The sequence below is a fragment of the Leiobunum rupestre genome, chromosome 1, assembly GCF_980474605.1.
Source record: "Leiobunum rupestre chromosome 1, qqLeiRupe1.1.hap1, whole genome shotgun sequence".
Classification (NCBI taxonomy): Eukaryota; Metazoa; Arthropoda; class Arachnida; order Opiliones; family Sclerosomatidae; genus Leiobunum; species Leiobunum rupestre.
The window spans coordinates 90194901-90215751 of NC_143384.1; the positions used below are offsets into that span (position 1 = coordinate 90194901).

A 20851-nucleotide genomic window follows, 5' to 3' on the forward strand; every position below is an offset into this window, starting at 1 on the left:
CGTCTCCAATACCTATCGCACCGGCGTCTCCAATACCTGTCGCACCTGCGTCTCCAATACCTGTCGCACCTGCGTCTCCAATACCTGTCGCACCGGCGTCTCTAATACCTGTCGCACCTGCGTCTCCAATACCTGTCGCACCTGCGCCTCCAATACCTGTCGCACCTGCGTCTCCAATACCTGTCGCACCGGCGTCTCCAATACCTGTCGCACCGGCGTCTCCAATACCTGTCGCACCGGCGTCTCCAATACCTGCCGCACCGGCGTCTCCAATACCTGCCGCACCGGCGACTCCAATACCTGCCGCACCTGCGCCTCCAATACCTGCCGCACCTGCGTCTCCAATACCTGTCGCACCTGAGTCTCCAATACCTGTCGCACCTGCGTCTCCAATACCTGTCGCACCTGCGTCTCCAATACCTGTCGCACCTGCGTCTCCAATACCTGTCGCACCTGCGTCTCCAATACCTGTCGCACCTGCGTCTCCAATACCTGTCGCACCTGCGTCTCCAATACCGGTCGCACCTGCGTCTCCAATACCGGTCGCACCTGCGTCTCCAATACCGGCCGCACCTGCGTCTCCAATACCTGTCGCACCTGCGTCTCCAATACCTGCCGCACCGGCGTCTCCAATACCTGTCGCACCTGCGTCTCCAATACCTGTCGCACCTGCGTCTCCAATACCTGTCGCACCTGCGTCTCCAATACCTTCTGCACAGGCGTCTCCTTTACGTCCTTTATATTCGACCTCGACGTTCAATTGTCCTTTATGTTGACTTTGTGCCCCGAAAAGGATGTTAAATTGACTTAACATTTTTCTAGTATCACCAAGTTGATTATCTTCTTAACTTTAACTTCTGATATCAATATGAAAGCGGATCCGGTATCCATCTCGAATTCCACTCGTTTTCCATTGATTATACAGTTAATCATACAAGGCTTAGGTACAGTTTCCGACTTGTCTTGGATTTCGTGAATGATGGCGTTCATCTTTAAACTGCTATCCTCAATTTCAGTCTGTTGATCCTGCTTTGTGATTTTACTTATAGCATCTTGTGTCGTTGTGGTCCGATCCGCTCGGATGTGATGCATAACATAATCGTCAGTTTCTATTTGATTTGTATTGACTCCCCCACGAGATCTACGACCTCTGTCGGATGGTGTCTTCGCAAAACAAGCTCTCTGCAAATGACCTTTCTTCTGACAACTTCTACATATCCTCTGTCTAATTGACGATCCATATTATTTCATCTTGTGCATTTCATTGAGTGGTTATGTTGAAGATTATTTTGATTACTTCTATTGTATCGTTAATAGGCGCTTAAATAAAACATCTTCCCAGAAATTGCCAAGTAATATTTCCGACAGCCAGGACTCATAAGTTATTATTTATATAGTGCTTGTTGAAATATTAGAAAGCTGGAAACTTTCTCGAACGTAACATCGGTTTTTTGCTAGCCTTAACATGCCAAAAACGTTACCTGGTTAAAAGGAAACACTTGTTGCATACCGTACTGCAAAAGTAATATGTTTAGTTCTAAATGAATGAGTTTTCATCTTTTTCCAAAAGATAATTTTATACGAAATGAATGAGAAGCTTTAAAATTGCCCGGTATTATAAAAATATTACATATAATTTTAATTATTTATACCATAAGAGGATGATAATAATAACAATATTATCTTCTTATACTTAGTTTTAGTAACATTATATATTTTACCTTAAAATATATTATCGAAAATTAACATTAGTATGTTCCTAATACACGGGAGCCGACGCGTTTCTTATCTGACGCAAAATTATCATGAGGGCAAAAATGCGTCTCCGTTTGGCTTAAATATGATTTTTTGGCTAGCCATTCTAACCGTTTAACCGACTGACCTGAAATAGCTCCTTCCCAGATGAATTTGGAGAGGGGAGTAGAAACCGAGTATCTTTTATTGAAGCGTCCATTAGAGTATCTGGCCTGGTATCCCAGATTTGGTTGACTGGTTCTTCCTCTGTTTCTTTAAATACTGCGTTGAGTCCACCATTAGGTTCACCGTTCGTTGCTTTCAATTCCCGGTACTCCTATGTCGTGGATTCGACTGCTTGTGCTATAGTCCATGCTTTTTCCAACGTCGAATCCACCTCTTCCAATAGTCTCATGTGTGTGAGTTCATCATCAATACCCTTAACGATCAGATCCCTTAATATCTTATCCAGCTATTCCCCATAGTTAGTGTTCAGATAGCTTTCGTAACTCTGCGTGTAGACGACTATCGTCTCATGAGGGTGTCGTATTCTTTTCTTGAACTTCAGGCGTTGAACTTATTCAGTTGGTATTCTAACCGTCAGAATTTGAACGATTTCCTCATAGGTTTTCGTCTCAGCGTTCACTGACAATAGCACGATCCGTAGGCATCCATATGTTTCTGCTCCAGTGCATGATAATAATATTAGCACTCTTCTACACAGGAAGTACAATATCATTCGCCACAAAATATGGTTCAATTCTTTACATTAAATATTCCTGTTAAGTATTTATCGAGCTAAGGATTAGTTAAAGAGACCTTTCCCATTTATTATCCTTTTCACACCTCCCCAAAACCCAGCCAAATTTGGGCCAGCCTAAGTAAGAGATAGTCAAGAAAAACAATTGTATCACGAAATTCAACCCCAGCGCGCCTAGAAACCGGGCCACGAAAGGAAGAAGCCCCCAAACATCACCCCCTTGATGGAAACTTTACCGTTTCTGCAACCTTCCCTTATACGACCCGAGATTCACAGCACAAGGAATCCATTTCCCGTTTGTCATCCACGCACCCAAGAGAAAAGAGACTGCGGAACACGATAGAGAATCTATTCCACTTGAACGGATTGAGATCACCTTCAGCCAATCAAAAACTTGGTGGCATTTTCACGTCATCCAAGACCACAACCAAAAGTAACTAGTGCACCCAAGCCCACGTTTCCGGTACCCTACGTTTCAAGTCTCCCCAAATAAAAAGAGAACAAAACCAAGATAACGAGGAAAAATTAGATAATTCCAATACTGGCTGGAAAACCGAGACTCGAAAGTACGAGACCGTCCCAAGAACGGGAAAAATCTCCCCCGAGAAATATAAAAATCGGACTCCATTCCTCGATTTTCCCCCAAGTTGAATAAAAGTTGCAAAGCACAAATACCAATCTCCAAAAGATGCAATTTTGCACAAGGGAGAGAGAAAGTGAAGTGAAGAGAGGAGAATCCCTCTTGAATCAACTGAATCGTCAGCGAGATCATCCCGTCGAGAAGAGGATTCATCTATCCGAAGTCGTTTGAAATACCCAGATCTTTAAGACACCAAAGGGACAGAGTCGCCCAAAGACTCCCTTGAAGTCAATCGTAACGTATAAACTTTCCTTTACTTCGTTCTTCTGGGTCAAAATAACTGTTATTATGTACTGTCGCAAAGCATTTAAACTAAAAACTAACTGAAAAGAAATAAACGTGAAGCTTTATTCACACACAAAATGAAGGGAAACTGTCAACCCCGCAGTTTCTACAATCAATATAATATAATATAACATAATAGATGGCACTCTATAACAAATCCGCGAAATTTAAACATTGTTATTATTAATGCCTAACACCCCTCCTTGATCAACGATCCCCAAGCATTGTAAATGGTTATTCATTCGTAGGCTCGGCCAGTTTTTTGTCAACTGATCAGCTAGGTTCGATTCAGTTGGTACGTACTTTAATTTGACGTCTTTGTTTTCTATTAGTTCGTGAATGTTAAATAGTTTTAAATCGATACTAACTGAAGGCACGCCCTACGGGCGGCAAATACAATTTTTCCAACCTCCCAGTAAGGCACCCTTCGCCCTTTTCCCAATGCCAGAATTACCGGGTTACCCTTTTTCCCTCACAAAAATAACTTAAAAACTCGCCTTCTCTCTTGAAATAACTTAAAAACTCGCCTTTCTCTCTCGTCCCAAACCCCCTAGTAAGGCACCCCTTCCATTTTTCCCATGCGATAATTACCGTGGTACCCTTTTCCCCACAAAAATTACTCAAAACGTTGTCTTTCTCTCTCTTCCAAACCCCCCAGTAAGGCACCCCTCCCCCTTTTCCCCATGCCAGAATTTCCGGGGTACCCTTTCCCCCCCGCAAAAAACAACAAAAAACTCGCCTTTCTCTCTCGTCGCAAACCCCCCTGTACCCCTGTAAACCCCCTGTATCCAATGGCTGATTTGCTCCCCCCTCATGACGAACAGAAACAAATACGCTCGTCCACGAGCCCCGATTCCCCTCGGCCCCGCGCTGTTTATAGTCGAACCATCTCAGTACGGTTTCCCTCTATTCCGCGGAAGCGTGGGAGGCATCGCTGGCGCCTCGCTATCTCTCTAGCTAGAAAAATAGGAAGCCTATAGGCTAGTCGAACCACCACCAGTAACAAAGCGAAAGGCAGTCCCGGTTTATCTCTGTCCCGTGCCGCCTTTGTCTTCGCCCGGTTCGCCACACCGCCTTTGGTACCCTTACTGACTACGCAAAAGCACAAAGGCTATAGTTGAGCCACTAACAAAGCGAAAGGCAGCAGCTTCTCTCTCAGTCCCGCGCTGTCTTTCTCTTCGTCTGCTTCATGGCAGACTAAGCAAACATTCCAGAAAGCTCGGACGTACGAATGACCGACGTACGAAGCCCTCCTTATAATATCAGAAATGCATGAACCGAAATTATCAGCGAGCAAATAGGCGATATAATAAAGTAACGTGGCTTTCTTGTTTTGATGGGAAAGGCCACCTTCCACTATGCTTCCATTAGCTTTCCCACCAAAGAGCCTATGAATTCATCCGTAGGCTTTACCTGTACTATTTCGTTATCCCATTTTAACAAGTTGAGCAAGCATATAAAGTTGATAATTAACTTCTTGTTTATCTTGAGAAAAAATGTGTTAAAGGGAATATAACCTCAGGTATTTGGTGTGTAACACCAACATTTGCAGCTCTGGCCGCTTTTGCCTTTGGATTCAAAAATGTTTGGCGTCACACTACAGGGAAGTTTGAAAAATTGAAGGGGTCTTCTGTAAAGATTGCTTTGCAAGTTATATTCCCTTTAATGATTAATTGATAAGCTGGGGCATAAAAGCTCAAAGTCAGGGAAAGTGATCATTTATACAAGGCTGAATAATTTTTAAACAATACAGTTCCAGGAAATATTTTATTACATAGTTCATAGTTACTACTATGTTTTTAAAACAATTCATCATATCTACATTTGCAATCAAAGTAATAGTTGCCTATACTCTCACAACTGAACTCGAAAACGTTTATTACTTCCATTCCAAAAAAATTGAAGAAAGAATCACAATGCTCTCGGCACAATAGTCTCTCAATATCATTGCAGTCTTCAAGCTCTTAAAAATTAAAAGCAGAAAATGAAATGTAACGTTATTATTAAAGAGTCAGGCATTAGTGTTTAATTCCCAAGTTTTATAGTAGTGCATTGTTTATTCCAATTACTAAAATGAATTTCAAATTATTAATAATTTATATTTCAGAGGATAAGCTCTGACTGCTCGGACATAATTCAACCGATATTTTTTAGGGGAAAATCTATTCCTTATGAGATAAATATCCATCTAGATAATAAAAATTAAACATGTATCTTCTGTGGTTCTATTTGACACGAATTTCCTCCAAACCACAGAAGCATACACAAATGGCTCAAAACTATATCATAATATAAATTGTAAACATTTTCTTGATTTAAAAGGTTTAGAAAATCAACATGAAACATTTATCCTTCACTTTGTTTTTCTTCTGAAATGTATTTTCAAAAAGCAGCAATTAAGTACGTGCAAAATACTTTTCCGAAATATCAACATTAGCAGTATACTTATCTGTAACAGACAGTATTATACATTTTTTAAATAATTTCACAAAGATTTAATTTTGGAACGTAGAAAAACACTGATGCAAGCCTTAAAATTCACACTTATTCAGAAGATATAAAAATTATTTCAATAATATACCTGCTCGAACACTGAATATCACCAAAGAAAGCATCAATACAAAACAAAACCACTTGAGATTTAGCATTTTTCAGCACACCCAAAGCGCAGCTGCCCTTTGAATGAGAGTCCTTAGATTGAGGAAACAATATAAGTACGTCCTATCCATAAGAGTCAATTTATTTCAAATTTATTACATTAATACTTTGAGCTTTGTGTATTAAAATATAGTTATAATTTATATGGAAAAGTGTGAACTTTAAGCAAGAAAAATATTTCCTTACAAACAACAAATCATAGTAAAATGAGTTAAAATTCATATAATTTTGACATAGTGGAATATTAACTCACAAATGAAATGTAATCTCTGGCAACTCATGTGAAGCATGCTTATTTTACTTAAAACTTTATATAAAAATTCTTTGGTCATGAAGTTACTAAGTCTACCATAATAATAAGATTAGCCTATAATCTAGCTACATGGTATTCCCTATCCTAATGCTCATTTCATAACTTAAACTAATAAATATACACAACACCGACTCTATAGTGGGGTTTATCTGCTCCTTGTTGGCTTTGACTGTGCCTTTTCATAGGGCGATTTTCTTCCTGTTTATGGAACAATAAAAACTTACGATTTTTACATTACAGACCCAGAAGCAGTTTTTTGGCCAAATTTATTTTATTCATCACTCAAAGTTACAGTAAATTTAAAAATATTTACATGGTAACATTGTAAAAATCCATGTTACCATCCTTTTTTCAAATTACAACAAATGTAAAACGATTCATTAGCTGGCTGTTGTCTCTAACAAGGTTACCAGATAATGTAAAAAAACTGATTCGTTCTCACACTGAAGTTCTTAGAAAATTTAATACATATATACAGGGTGTATTCTTCCATCCGTATCGAGCGACCCTTCACCAAGCTCTGCAGTGTGTCAGAATTTATAGCCCGGTGTACCTAGTATCAGAGATCATACCACCATGGAAGTTGTGATTGTGAAAAGTGGTCCACAACTATAGTTCGCCGATAATCCGAGATCGTCGCTTGCACCTCTAACGCTTGCTCGAGCCTCGAGGATACACAACAAAATAGGCTAGAACGGTGTCTTCCATGTTGATGTTTTGACGACCTGGTTCACGAAATCTGGGATTGACGTTTCCGTAAGTCTGAAAGTCACGAACAGCTCCAAGAACGGTGTTGTGGCTTGGTCTTCTATCTGGATATCGAATGGTGAACAATTCACTAACAATATGCGCGTTACGATTGGCTTCACCATAAAATAGCTCGACAATAAGAGCACGCTGATCACGAGCATAATTTAGTGGCATGTTGATTAGACTCAATAATATTTTAACGTGATTTCTTTCTTTTACGTTCAAAAATGCGAAGGCTATTGATCCCTATGGACAGCTTTTTTTTTCATCAGCTCATATCTTCGTGAAAGTGTTATTTTCCACTGAAACCAATTTCTTTGAACATTTTCGACAGCACTCTACAACTTTCTCATTGAAACGTTTTTTCTAGCACCTACCGGTGAAAAAATATTTTTTTACAAAAACCCGAAATTATTTCCGATTTTTCTGAAATTTATGATTTAAAGCGACCCCGCACTAGAAATAATACCCTGAAAATTTCGCAACTCTATCTCTTGCAGTTTCTGAAAAAACGCCCAGTCAGAGCAATTCAAAACACCCTGTTTTTTATATTTCACATACTACACCAGGAAATTATATTGTAACTAGCTCAACTATTGGAGTTACATTGAATACTCTTACACACGGAAAATTTTAGGAAATCAATGTTGTATTAACCGTGTTTACGGTGTTAATTAAGCGATATACGCTGTTCTCCTTCGTTTGTGTTTAAAAATATTTCTATACAGTTAAGTCAAAAATCTGACAATTTTATTAAAACCGACGGGAAATTGAAACAGCTCTTTCACAATATGTTAACCTTTTGTAACTAATTTTCAAATGTATGTAACACAAAGAATTTTATATAAATATATTTGTGTGTAAATGTATGTAAAACAAGTTTAGTTTCAATATTAATCGTTGAGCTGAAGTTGTGGATAAAATAAACAGATTCTAAGAAGGTTGTGACATTACTTGATGGTGTGTTGCTGATTTTATGCACTCTGAAAATGTTGCAGATCTTTAATGGCCAAGTCATATCGAAATCTCCCCTAGAGCTATGCCTTTGCAAGCCATTTGGGGGCACTCTCAGTTTTACTATTACCAAATGATGGTAGAAAAATACGCTCCTACAACGTTTTTCATGAAATTCAATGGCCCAGCTTCAAATTGTGACTTCACGCTATCTTAAAGGGAGTATAACCTCTAGTATTTATGTCGCCCCAACCCAAAGGGTTAACACATTGGCGACTCCCTATCGTCATTTTCGGCGTTGGTTAGTGGTTGCGGAGCTAGATAATCTCTAACATTGTTGGGATCATCTTTAAACAACGTGTTGGAGATCACACTCCCTTTAAATATATTTTGTGCAAAATATTTGTATGAAGACCCCAATGGAAAGTTATATTTACTTAAAATAACCCAGTTTATGAAACTGACCCAATCTTGACAATGTACAAACACTATTCCGTAAAAAAAAATTACTAACCCAAATTTAATTTTCTTTTTACTTGTAGTTATATAAGACAATATATTAATGGCTAACGATTCAGTGAAATAATTATGAAAAATAACATCGTAAAGAAACATTTCTTTATAAATTTATCAAGGAATGAGGTTGCCGTTTGCAAAGATGTTATTGGGATCTAAGAAACCTTTCACGGATTTCAGCAATCCTACGCCAACATCAGACACACTCTTTGATAAGAATTGTTTTCTGAGTTTTCCAACTGAAAAAAAGAATAAAACAAATTTGAACCGAAATTAATGCTGGACGTTGCCTTGTAAGCTTTTGGGTCAAACCAAATTCATAAAACTGTATAATATAAAATTTTTACACATAGGAGCATAAGTAACATAATACCGGCCATAATGACTAGTTTTATCTTATTTAAAATTTTATTCAAAAACATATTCTAGAAATTTAGTAATCTTTGTGGGTTTTTTCTTATAGGTCAGCCAATCCATTATTGATAAGACAAACTCAAAACAAAATTAATTTGTCTCAAATTCTAAAATTATTACATCCAGAGTGTTTTTAAACGGAAAGCTCCAAGCATATCATTATCCCCCGCATACTTATACTTGTTTTATGTTTTATTTACTTTTGCCATTACATTTCCCTCGCACTCTTGACCATTTTTTTTATACTAATTTAGCTATTTATAGATAGTTAATTTTACATTTTCGTAAAGCCCAATATATCTAATGTCTTAGAATTCAAAAATCTATCTAATAAAAACTAATCCTAGTGTTAAAGATATTTAAAATTAGTATTGAACTAAAAACCTAAATAACTTTTGAAACCCACATACGAATTAAATATAGTTATTACAAATAATATAAGACGATCTACCCTCGCCATAAAACATAAAATTAGACTAATTAATTAAACCATTATCTTACAATAAATTATAAACTAAATCCCTGCCTTCAGCAAGGCTCAAATTAAATGCTAATTAAAGTGTTTTTCTCTCTGTCACAAGACCGTGGTGCAATACATTCCTCTCCCTTCCCAAGCCCAGATTTCCCCCCAAAACTTTCCCGAGGTATGAGTTAGACAAAAGAGCAACATTCCCTCAGCTCAAGGAGATCCCATGAAACCATTTTCATGTTCGAGGGCCTCAGGTAAAAAGACCCCAACAAAAGCGCGATTTTCCAATGCTGCAGCCACAAGGTCTAGAGTGCGCCACGAGTTTCCGCTACAAGACAAAACCAAAAATAACCCCGAGATTCTCTGGCATCCCCACGCCGTCAGACGACGCCATCCGTAGCATCGCCGAACACGAGTCTTAGGTGCACCAATGATCCGATCCACATAAAATGGGAGGTCACCATTTGTTATTATTTCAAATGCGCCCCACGATCCCCGGAACAAAGCTAGGAGACAGAGCTCCAAAAGGTCAGAATTCGGATTTTGCTAGCCATGTAAAGAATTCAGCCGAGTTTCAATACTCGGGCAGTCGAGTGCACGGAATGCGCAATCAGTCGCGCTTATACATATTAAATAACCTCGACAACTACCCGGATGAGATCCATAACGGGCATTTCAGCCAGAGGAGCATAATCCAAATGGCCATGAATCCGGGAAGCGTTATGTCCTCGCCACCCTCAATAGTTCTTTTTATAAAATAACCTTGGCCAACTTGTTGAAATGTTGCCTCCCCGTTTCAGCTTTCCCACTGTCCCTATCTAGTGGTGTGATGGGGTCACTGGAGCCTGTGGGGGGCTCCATACCCGGCTCTCAAGGTCATGTGATCGGGGCGCTGGGTCACTGGAACCTCATGGGTGTTCCACACTCGTCATTCTGTGACCTACTAAGGAGGGTAGTTTGCAGTGGAAGAGGAAGCCACTCTAGTCCTCAGCTGTGCGAGGGTGGGTCTCGGGCAGCCCATGGTGTCGCCTTTTGTTGGGCCGTGATGAGGGCGTTTGTTTGCTATATGTGAGGCGGTCAAAATGGCTGTCTCACTGGCCGAACGTTGTTTCGCAAAGCGCACTTTTGTCCAGGGCTGGTTGTTTAAGGTGGCCGCTGTAGTGCTTAAGGCGGAGCAGCGGGGTACAAATACATATACTTATGTCCCCGTTTCAGCTGTGGATCCGTTTTCTCTCCCACTAAAGAGTTTATGAACTCATTCTTAGGCATTGGCTGAACTATTCCAGGGCAACATTTCAACCAGTCGGGCAAGCGTAAAGACATTTTATAAAGTCAACTATTCACCTGTCGATCACCAATTATCTAGCCGTTTCGAGAGAAGAGAGCCAGATGAATGAGACCGATTCCCTCGCCTAACCAGATGTTTTAGACCAAAACCCGAAGTACCTACGGCCGCTTGTAAGAAATTCGTCGTCGTCATCCGGGCATCCGTGCCGTAAGCGAGACGAATTTACAGTTCGGAACTGTCACCGGGAAACAAGAAGTCCCCGTCGAACCCCTCCAAGAAAACGCGTGTGCGTGTGTCTTGCGTAATTCGGAACCCCGTAAACCGGAAGCTCCCGTAAATCGAAGAGCAGCCACGAAGAGAATCAAGTGATGAGTAAAAATTTACCATAAATCCCCCCTCCCTTGTAGAGTACCCGGTGAAACGTAGAGAAGAATTTTTAGAAAGAAAGTTTAAGCCCTCGCTATTGTTCGAGAAAAGGGGACCTCCCCTCGAGATTGAGAGCTCATTCCGTTGTTGTATGTTCATACCGCTAGGATTACCTTTTTCGTTCGTGCTTTTGCCCTCGCTGAAATCATTTGTAGTTAGTTGTTTTGACTATACTAAACATATTTAGTTAGTTATTTTGTTTAAGAGGTAATTGTCACCAAGTAATTTTAGTATTTAATTTGTGTTTAGTGCATTATATTGGTCCCCCCCGCTTTCTTTCGAGCTACGATTCCCGAATTTACAGACTCGGTAACTGATCCCATAGAAAACCGTAAGAGATAAAACTTTAATGAATATATGGTCAAGTAGTGTATTATTTTGTTTAAACCCCTCTGCCCCCCTGTTAATTTTAAATAGAGTAATTAACAATATAGTCGTGGTGGCTTAACAATATAGTCGTGGTGGCCTAACCATCACGAGATTAAAGTAGAACTATCCCCTCGATATCAAAAGAACAATAACTGATTTCCCTGATTTTTGTTCATTTTGTATCTAGTGTGTTATAAATAAGTGTTAAATAAAGATTTTGTGATTGATTATAAACAAAGGGTTTCCATTCTGAATTCGAATCTCTCCTCTTTTCCTTCTTATGTAACCCCCTCTCTCAGACTTAATTCACGCTACGATAGGCCACGACTTGCATTGTGTTGCCATCTTTCCCGCCTTGGCGAATTAATATCATTGAGCAAGGGTAGGAATATTTTCTAGATCGCACTCGTTATCCCAACCGATAAGATACGCGTTGTTTGAGAAATATTATTCCGAGAGGTTGCACTTACCACCATGATGGTGTGATATACTTCCACCACAAGCCATTATTTCTTCTCTGGCAGCTGCCTAATTTTGAAAATAGATTAAAAATATGGTTAACTAAAATAAAATAAGCTAAATAAACAGGAATAAATTAATTAATACAATCAGGAATTTTTTTACAGTTGTATACAATTAATGGGGTAATATCAACACACCAATGCAATATCCAATTTTTTTATTTGTTTTGGATACTTTAGACGATACTGAACATTTCTGTGTCAAAATTATTTTGCGGAAATCAAAATTCGCGGAGATAATAATTTTCGAAAATTAACCAAAATTTCCGTATGTGGTATACTAGGATACATGAATTTTAGCAAGAATGGGGTTTGATGGCGTCCATTCTCCATTTGTGGTATAGTAGGATACACGAAATTTTCCGCTTGTGAAATATTGGGTGGGGACAAAGTATATTCTATTTTTTCTTGGTAATATGTCATCTAGGTCGCGATGCTAGACGGCCCATCGTGATTAGCAAGAATGGGGTTGGAGTAGCACCGCGCGCCCCCAGCACGACGTGCGGCGCCATCACTTTATTATTATATTTAAGTATTTACCCTGTCAATAAAAGGGATGCTGCCACTTTAATCCCTTTGATTGAAACCAGGGTCAATAATTTACACTGCGGCTCTTGAATACGATCCAGATTTCAGGCACTTTTCCATGAACCATTCCCTTCACTTCAGAGATCCTGAAAACGGGGTCCACACGAATCGCATAGAACTTTTAGTTCACGCTAAAAGGGCCCTTCCTACTTCCAGTCGATTAATGAAACGTTTTATCCCTTGATATTTGGCCGCAGTCATGTCGGGCTCTTTTAGCGTGAGCCCAAAGTCCTGTGCGATTCGTGTTAAATATTCATGGGTTAAATAAAAAATAATACTGGCATTAGGGGTTGCTTCAGAATGTTCATTTTTTCTGGAGGGGGTATTATTCAGTCAAGATTGGGGGAACAGTGTAAGCTGAACTAGACCTTCGTGTAAGGGGGTACAAATTTCCAAGGTTCCTACAGCCTTGGTATGAACCCTTTCATTTACAAAATATACATGTATTTCTGTAATGAAATTTGATTTATTACAATCTTAAGATATAACAACACTTTTAATTAGTGGAGTTTTTATTACAAACTAAAGCTGTTCTCTTATATATGGTAATTTTATAGTCAATGTCCCTCAAACTGAAATGCCCCATCGGCGGTGTAGCGATGGGAGAACAAAGCCTGAGCTGGAGGGGCTGGAAATAATTGCAATGGTACTGTAAGCCAAATGTACATAACTCTTCACTATACATAAGCCTAAAAAATAAGCCAGCTGCTTGAAGGCATCCTCAATTCACATTTAAAACAATGAGTTGTGTTACTTAACACTTTAGAGGAACCTAATGAATTCGTAATCTTACCTCAATATCATCAAAAACAGGGACTGGGTCTTGAATTCCTTTGAAATTAAAGGATAAATAGAAGTATAGACAAGCTCCAGCATCATAAGACTGAGTTAATCGACAACTGATGAAATAGTGGTTTTTAATTCCATGATTTTCAAGTTCTTGAACTATTCTACTTTCTACATTTTTGCACGTATCCATGACTCTGAAAGAAAAATATTTAAACATATTATATTATATTTTATAATACTGCTAACGTATCAGCCCTGCTTTCGTTTTGTCTTTTGTTTTCTCAGTTTCACCACTCCCCTCGACACTTAACCGAAAATGTAATGTTGTTTTGCACCACAACAGCGCAAAAAGAGTGGGTCCTTAAATATTCAGGGGCCTTAGTGCGCCTAAGAATAAAATCTCCCAGGCTGTATAAGTGTGAACACTTATCTGTGGAAAATAGATTAGTTCTATTCTAACCTAATAACTCACAGAGCCATCTGATGTCAAACAGTCTAACATTATTAAAATAAATAATTTTAATTTCGCTCAGGGTTTGTAATATATTTAATTATATCAAGAACTTATATATGTATACATATATAAGTTCTTGATTATATATAGTAAATTTATTAGGCTTATATGATTGCACTGAAATTGCTGAATACTTTGTTGCATCTCATCTACGTTTATTATTAAGTAAGCCAATAAAGAAAGGAAACAAACTAACCGGTCCCATGGAACTGATGTTTCAAATGAATCTGCAAGTACTCCATGTTCCAGCGCAATATCCTTTAAAATACAATATAAAAAAGTAATTTTTTGAAGCACTGAAAGACTACGCAACCTATTCATACCATAGGAATTCAAAATTAAGAAAAGTGATTTTAAAATTAGAATTTTTAAAAGAAAATGTTCATTTTCAGGCTATTCACAAAAACGTGCAAGCCACAACTCACTAAAATATGAAGAGTGTGTCCAAAGAACACACATTTTATAACATGTACTGTCTTTATTATTTTAAGAATCCTATATTGCCAACACAAATGTTCTATTTCCCGTGTTATTCTAGTTTATAGCTAGTCTAGGGTTCATCATAATCAGGCTTCTTCTTCAGTCGAGTACTTCTGTGTGGTTTGTCATCGTCATCGTAATCAAAGTCTAAAATCGTAGGTTCTGGAATTGAGCTGGTGCTTTCCCAAGATCCAGGTCCTTTGCGTTCATCCTTTGCGTTCATCATCTGCGTTGTCTCCGAAATCGAAGTCATCATGGTCAGTAAACAAGTACCACCGTTTCAACTTATCCACTGGAGCTGTATTACGGTAGAATTTCTGTGAGCGTTGAGTTTATGAGAGGTCTTCTATGTTATACCTATGATGTGGAAGTTTCTGGCCTACAATATAAGGGTCTTTGTACTTGGCATTCGTTTCCTTGGCAGCCCAGTAGCAACTGGTTCCCGTTCCACGACAACCATGTCCCCTACTTCATAGTTAGGTGATTCGGCCCTTTTGGCATTGTACCTAATTCTTTGACATTCTTGATTGATTTTTATATCCTCAAGAGCTATTAAGGCGCTTCTTTATTACGTCCGGATCGAAAGAATCATCGATTGCGTATATGACTTAATTTCCTTTAGAATTTCTTGAATGGAAGTTGAACAATAGAGAAACGGGCGTTCTCTTTGTGGCTTGATCGATAGTATTATTCACACCCCATTGTACCTGAGTTAGGTTGTAACGTTCCATTACCAATGGAACATTTATGAATCACTTCCCCTGAATTTTTACCCCGTGGCTAGCTCCGGTTTCCCGAATGCGCGAGTGGACTCTCTGATATTTCGCAACCCCCAGCAATACCTTTCTGCGAACTTCTTCAACGCTTTCCAATTTTGACTAATGTGGGCCCCGTAGTGGCATTTGTCCCCTTCGACCCCCCTGCTCTCCCCTCGTCAACGACGTCAAGCATAGGTCAACGCCAGGAGCTGGGCTCGAGCTCAACTCACTGAATTCGTATATAAGCTTACGGATGGTCTCGGGCTCACCTTGGTCTTACCAATTATTGGCCGGGTCTTGGGCTCGAGCTCTCAATATAAATTTCCTTAAAACCTACAAACCGTCTCGCGCTCGGACTCATTGTAGTTATAAATATACGAGCAGTCTCGGGCTCGCACTTTCTATATTTACAAATCGACGGGTGGTCTCGGGCTCGGGCTTGCAACAATTATAATTCGAGATGTGATCTCGGGATGAGGCTCACTATATATTCTTACAAATAAAATGGTGGCCTAAGGCCTCAAGCTCGGTCTCACTATGTTTTAAAACTACTAAAGGCTCAAGCTTGAGTTCGATGTTTCAAAATACTCAGACAAGCTCAATCTCGGGATCACTATTTTGTGCTCAACATGATATCATTAAATCCTTTCGACAGCTCTGGACTCTAGAGTTGCTCAAGTTGCTCAACCCGATTTTTCGTCGCACAATTCATTTATCAAATAGCCCAATTACTGTTTTCGAGTTCCATTCCGGCAACACGGGCACACCTAGTAGACAGCGGAGGTGGTCAGGCAGCCCTGAGCCCGGGAATCCAAACGGCGCTAGGCCGCGCTAGCTTCTAACGCTTTTTTTCCCAAAATAAATTTCGAACGTGGACTGAGGGCTAAACAATATCGCGAATTGGAAGGAGATTGAGCTCATCCTCGGATACGAAAACATTATTCAAATCGGGGTCGGGTTCGGACGCAATCGTAATCGTGAGTTGAGCTCGGGTTACCCTCAGACATGAAAACTACCAAAATCAGTCTCGAGCTCAAGTATTATGTCGGGCTCAAGGTTGAGCTCTTAACAGGGGCTCGAGCTCGGGCTCACTAGTTACAATATTCGATCCACAATACCTCAGATCGGGCTCGGTTTTAACGTGAAAACTTATCGGTCTCGTCTCAGGCTCACAATACTTTTAAAAGATGCTGACCGGTGGTCTCCTTTTCGGAGCCAACTCCAGTTGTTCCAGTTCAACGTAAAGTTCGGTGTCAGCCCGCATTGAGTTAAACTTTCGCGCCTTTCGGAGAGGAGCTTTGGATGTTTACCCATCGAACTAATCTCATCGAGATTCGACAACACTCCTAAGAAGGGCAATATCTGTAACTCTTTGAGATTAATTAGCCATGTAAGTAATAAATTACTTTTGTAGCACCACATCCCCAAATACTTATCATTAAAATGCAATTAACTTTTTTTCTATCAATGACGACACTTTTATTGCTCAATTTTACCTTAACTAAAAATTACTCTAGACAATTAAATGGACTACAATTTGATTAATTCCTTTCTAGTTTCTACCCATAAAAAGTGTCACAAGGTGTTCGTCCCAATCTTCTTCATCTGGTCTTGAGCAGATAGAGGCTATTGAAGGCGTGATGCTTCGGTTATAACGTTCAACTTGACCATTTGCTCTAGGTGTTACTGTAGCATTCTTGGTGTGAGTGTAACATTTGGAAACCTTTAGCAATGTCTGTTTCTCAACTTTCTCCAAATGGTGCTCTACTAAGTGAGTCGATATGAGCCATGGATTTTCTTAGTCGGTGAATTATCACATACCTAAATTCCTCCAGCTTCAGACACCACCTTCCGATACGTGGAACTATGTACTTTTTCGTTACAGTGTTTCTAACAGCATTACAGTCTGTAACTATTGTGAATTCCTTCCCTAATAGGTAGAATCTGAACTTGTCGATACTCCACACAATAGCTAGTGTTTCTAATTCGTATGAATGGTGTAATATACAGGTTCATTGTTTCCATCGCATTGAAGTAAAACTGAGGCAATTCCATCTTGACTAACATCCGTGTGTAACTCTATAGGTGCTTCAGGATTATAGGTATAACGTCGGTCTTTCTACTAGTTTCATCTTCAGAGCTTCAAAGGCACTTCTTTCCTTTTCATTCCACTGCCACTTAGCGTCCTTTTGTAATAAGTCTGTGATGGGTGCGGCTATACTGGCAAAACCCTTGATGAATTTTCGGAAATAGCTAGCTAGTCCAACTTATCTTCTCACTTCGTGTACGTTTGTTGGAGAAGGGTAATTTTTAACGCATTCAACTTTCACGGAGCCTGGTTTAACTCCACTAGAGTTAACATCTACCCTTAGGTACTCTATCGTGTCCATGAAGAAATTGCACTTCATCAAATTAAGCTTAAGCTTTGCTTCCCTGAGGACATCTAGAATGCTTCTTAGGTGGCCCATTCCAATCTCCACATTCGAACATCGATAAATTATGTCATCCAAATAAGTCACAGAGATCGCATATAGTAAATGTCATACAGCTGGGGCGTTTGTAAGTTCCGAGGGGTAAGTCACTCTCGGATGACCTGTACACCGAGTTCGCGTACTTAGTACTGTTAAAGGTACGGATTTTAAAGTGTTCGAGAACTCTTATTATCACAGTCAGAGGTAAGACAGTGTACACCGAGTTCGCGGAGTGACCAACCCCTCGGTAAGTTCGCAAGGTACCACTTGATATTCGTCCTTGCTTAAGGGGATCTGATAATACCCTGAATTTATTGCCTTGTAGGCGTTCTATTTGATCTTCCATGCGTGGAATAGGGTATGTGTCCATTTCTGTTATCTTATTAAGCGAGCGATAGTCTATACAGAGTCATTCCTCGCCATTCTTCTTCTTTACTATTATGATTGGGCTTGCGTAAGGTGAATTTGATTATGAGATGATATCAGCTGCTCTTTTACAAAACAGTCCACAAATCCAACATAATTGCCTGGTACAACCGTTGTTTCTTTCACCCACAGGTTGATGGGTTGTTTTGGAAATTCTGGAATCTGTATTCTTTGGAGACATTCATCTTAGTCCTCATCTTCCTTCGTTAATTGTCCTTCATAAAGTCGCACTGTGTTTAATCGCATGACAATAGCAATGTGTGGCTATTCCGTGAAGGGCTGTCCAACCATTAACGAAATATGCTGAGCTTGATCGGGAACGATGTGAATTTCTACCTCTGCCTTTGCTTGATCAACTTTTGTTATCAACCGGGTAGGTAACTCCTGCTCCGTAACCAACAATGTTTGTGCCTGGAGGTGCGTCCCCATAGGTCAATTTCAAAGCTTGTACATCACTCTTCCGTAGCGTAATACATTTACTGCCTTGATCAATGTAAGACTTCACTTCAACTCCATTGACCATTGCGATCTTGTAGTATTTTGCATTTTTATCGATGAATTTTACATCGTCTATGTGATGACGTTTCTCAGCTTGACTTTGTGATGTCGTTATGCTCTTACGATTTGGACATCTCAGCTTCTTTGAAGGCTCCTTATAATATTTACCTATGTGTCCGTATTGTTGGCAGATAGGGATGCACCGATATGGGTACAGTCGATATATCGGCTATTAGAGGCCGATAATGTTGGCCCGGCCGATATTAACAAAGTTGCCTATCATAACAGTAGTGTATATGATAAAATCAAAGTAAAAGACGGTTCAGTACACTATCATACCATTTTTTCTAGTTTTTCATTAAAAATAGTTTATAAAAGCATATCCAAATATGTTTATTTTAATTTTCCATATTTTCTATCACGAATCCAATATCGTTGTTTTGCCTAAAAAAAGGTATGATCTAGCGTCTGGAGTCTGGCGTAAGTGGCGCGGCCAATCAAATAAAATATTATCATTACCCCCAGTGGCGTAACTAGGAACTCCGCCCCCCCCCCGCGAAAAACGGGACCCTTTTAAATAGCACCGATTTTAATCATAAACTTTTGGGGGGCCCCTAGTTCTCGCCCCCCCCCCGCGCCGCGGGGTCTGCGGGGCCGCTGTTTGCGCCACTGATTACCCCTGTAGCAAAGTAAGTCGTTTTACGGTCGGGGTACGGTCGAAAAGTCGCTTTATAGCCGACGACCAAATGCCGACCTAAAACGTCCGAACGTTTTTCGACACTAAAACCGTAAATCCTTTTTTGGGACTATGCCGACCATTATCTGACTTAAAATAGACCCTATATTTTATTATTGGATTCAACATTAACTTTATGAAACAGACCATATTTATTTAGGAAAAGGGGATATTTTAAATTTTTTCTGACTATTTGATGATATTCTGAGATATTATCATAACAACTTATTTGTATTCGAAAAACGCGGCATCTAAGAAATTAGATCAGTTTTGTGTCGGAATTAAGCATTAATACAAAGTCGGCCCGACGTCGTTTCGGAGTCGGTTCTTAGTTCTATTAAAAGGCGGTAAAGAGTCGACGTATTGTAGTCGGCCGACCTTTTACACCTAGGACATTTACCCTCAATCCAAAGGTCGACCGACTTTAGTGTTTAGTACCTTTTGCCGACGTCGGCCCGACTCTAATTTGCTACTGGGGTAGTTAGTTAATCGAGAATGTTCTTATTTTTAAATGTTTTCCTGAAAAACATTCTAATACTGGTATCCGCCAATATCGGCTTCACTTAAGCCGATATTGGCCGATATCGATATTAGAAAAATAGGCTGATATATCGGTGCATCCCTATTTGCAGTTGAAGCATCAGACTTCCCCTTTTTCGTTTTTAAGGGCTTCCTTCGTTGTTCCGTTGACTAATATTTGGACGTCTCAGTTTCTTTACGTTGAAAGGTGCGTTGCTGGAAATCTTTTCTTTCTCGGTCTTGATTTGTCTTGGAACGCGACTTTTCAGAGGACTCGTGACAGATTGAGTCTTTCTTCAGTTTTCTTAATACTTTTCATCAATTATTGAGGAGAAGCAAAGTCTTTTGAGCTCAAAGTGGTGATGATAGTTTCGTCATTTAGATCAGTGATGAGATAGTCAATCATCGCTGTATCACTTAGTCTGGCCTTGGCTACTTTGATAGTATATACTTCTACCTTTTCATTAGACTAATTCTATTTTCCGATACAACTTTTGGGTGCAGGCGCGTAGCCAGCGAGGGGGCCTGAGAGGGCCTGGCCCCCTCAAAAAAATCTGAGTGCCCCGTGGTGCCCCCTCAAAAAGTCTCGGTGCCCCCTTTAAAATATTATAGTGCCCCTTGAAAAATTTCAAAGTAAACAAAATCAATAAAATATTTCCTATTTACATATTATATTTAGTTCAGTCCAACAGTACAAAATTCTATTATTACATTTCGTGTACCTCGCTTTACTATATTAGTTCAATTCCACGTTCGCCAAGTTGAAAGTTTAGGCTGTAGCAGAAACAATAATATGGGTCGTAATCTGGTACAAATATTGATTTGACTATACTAACTAAGGTTAATTTCCCGTAGCACTGTAGTCTAACTGCTAATGGTCGTCGTCGTCGTGTATTCAGTTGTATCCAAGTTATCCAACTATTAATGGCGGCGTATTTCACTTCATTCAATCCGCGTAGTTCTCAGTTTACAACA

At 39.6% G+C, this 20851-nt stretch overlaps 1 long non-coding RNA gene across 1 annotated transcript; it reads right to left on the reverse strand.

Moving 5' to 3' along the window:
* Window positions 1-5172: 5172 nt before the first annotated feature.
* LOC149968852 (uncharacterized) lies at window positions 5173-6143 on the reverse strand. Its single transcript, XR_016480649.1, has 2 exons — window positions 6001-6143; window positions 5173-5382 (listed from the first exon to the last, which is right to left on the reverse strand). It is a non-coding gene; the product is annotated as an uncharacterized LOC149968852 (long non-coding RNA).
* Window positions 6144-20851: the final 14708 nt, after the last annotated feature.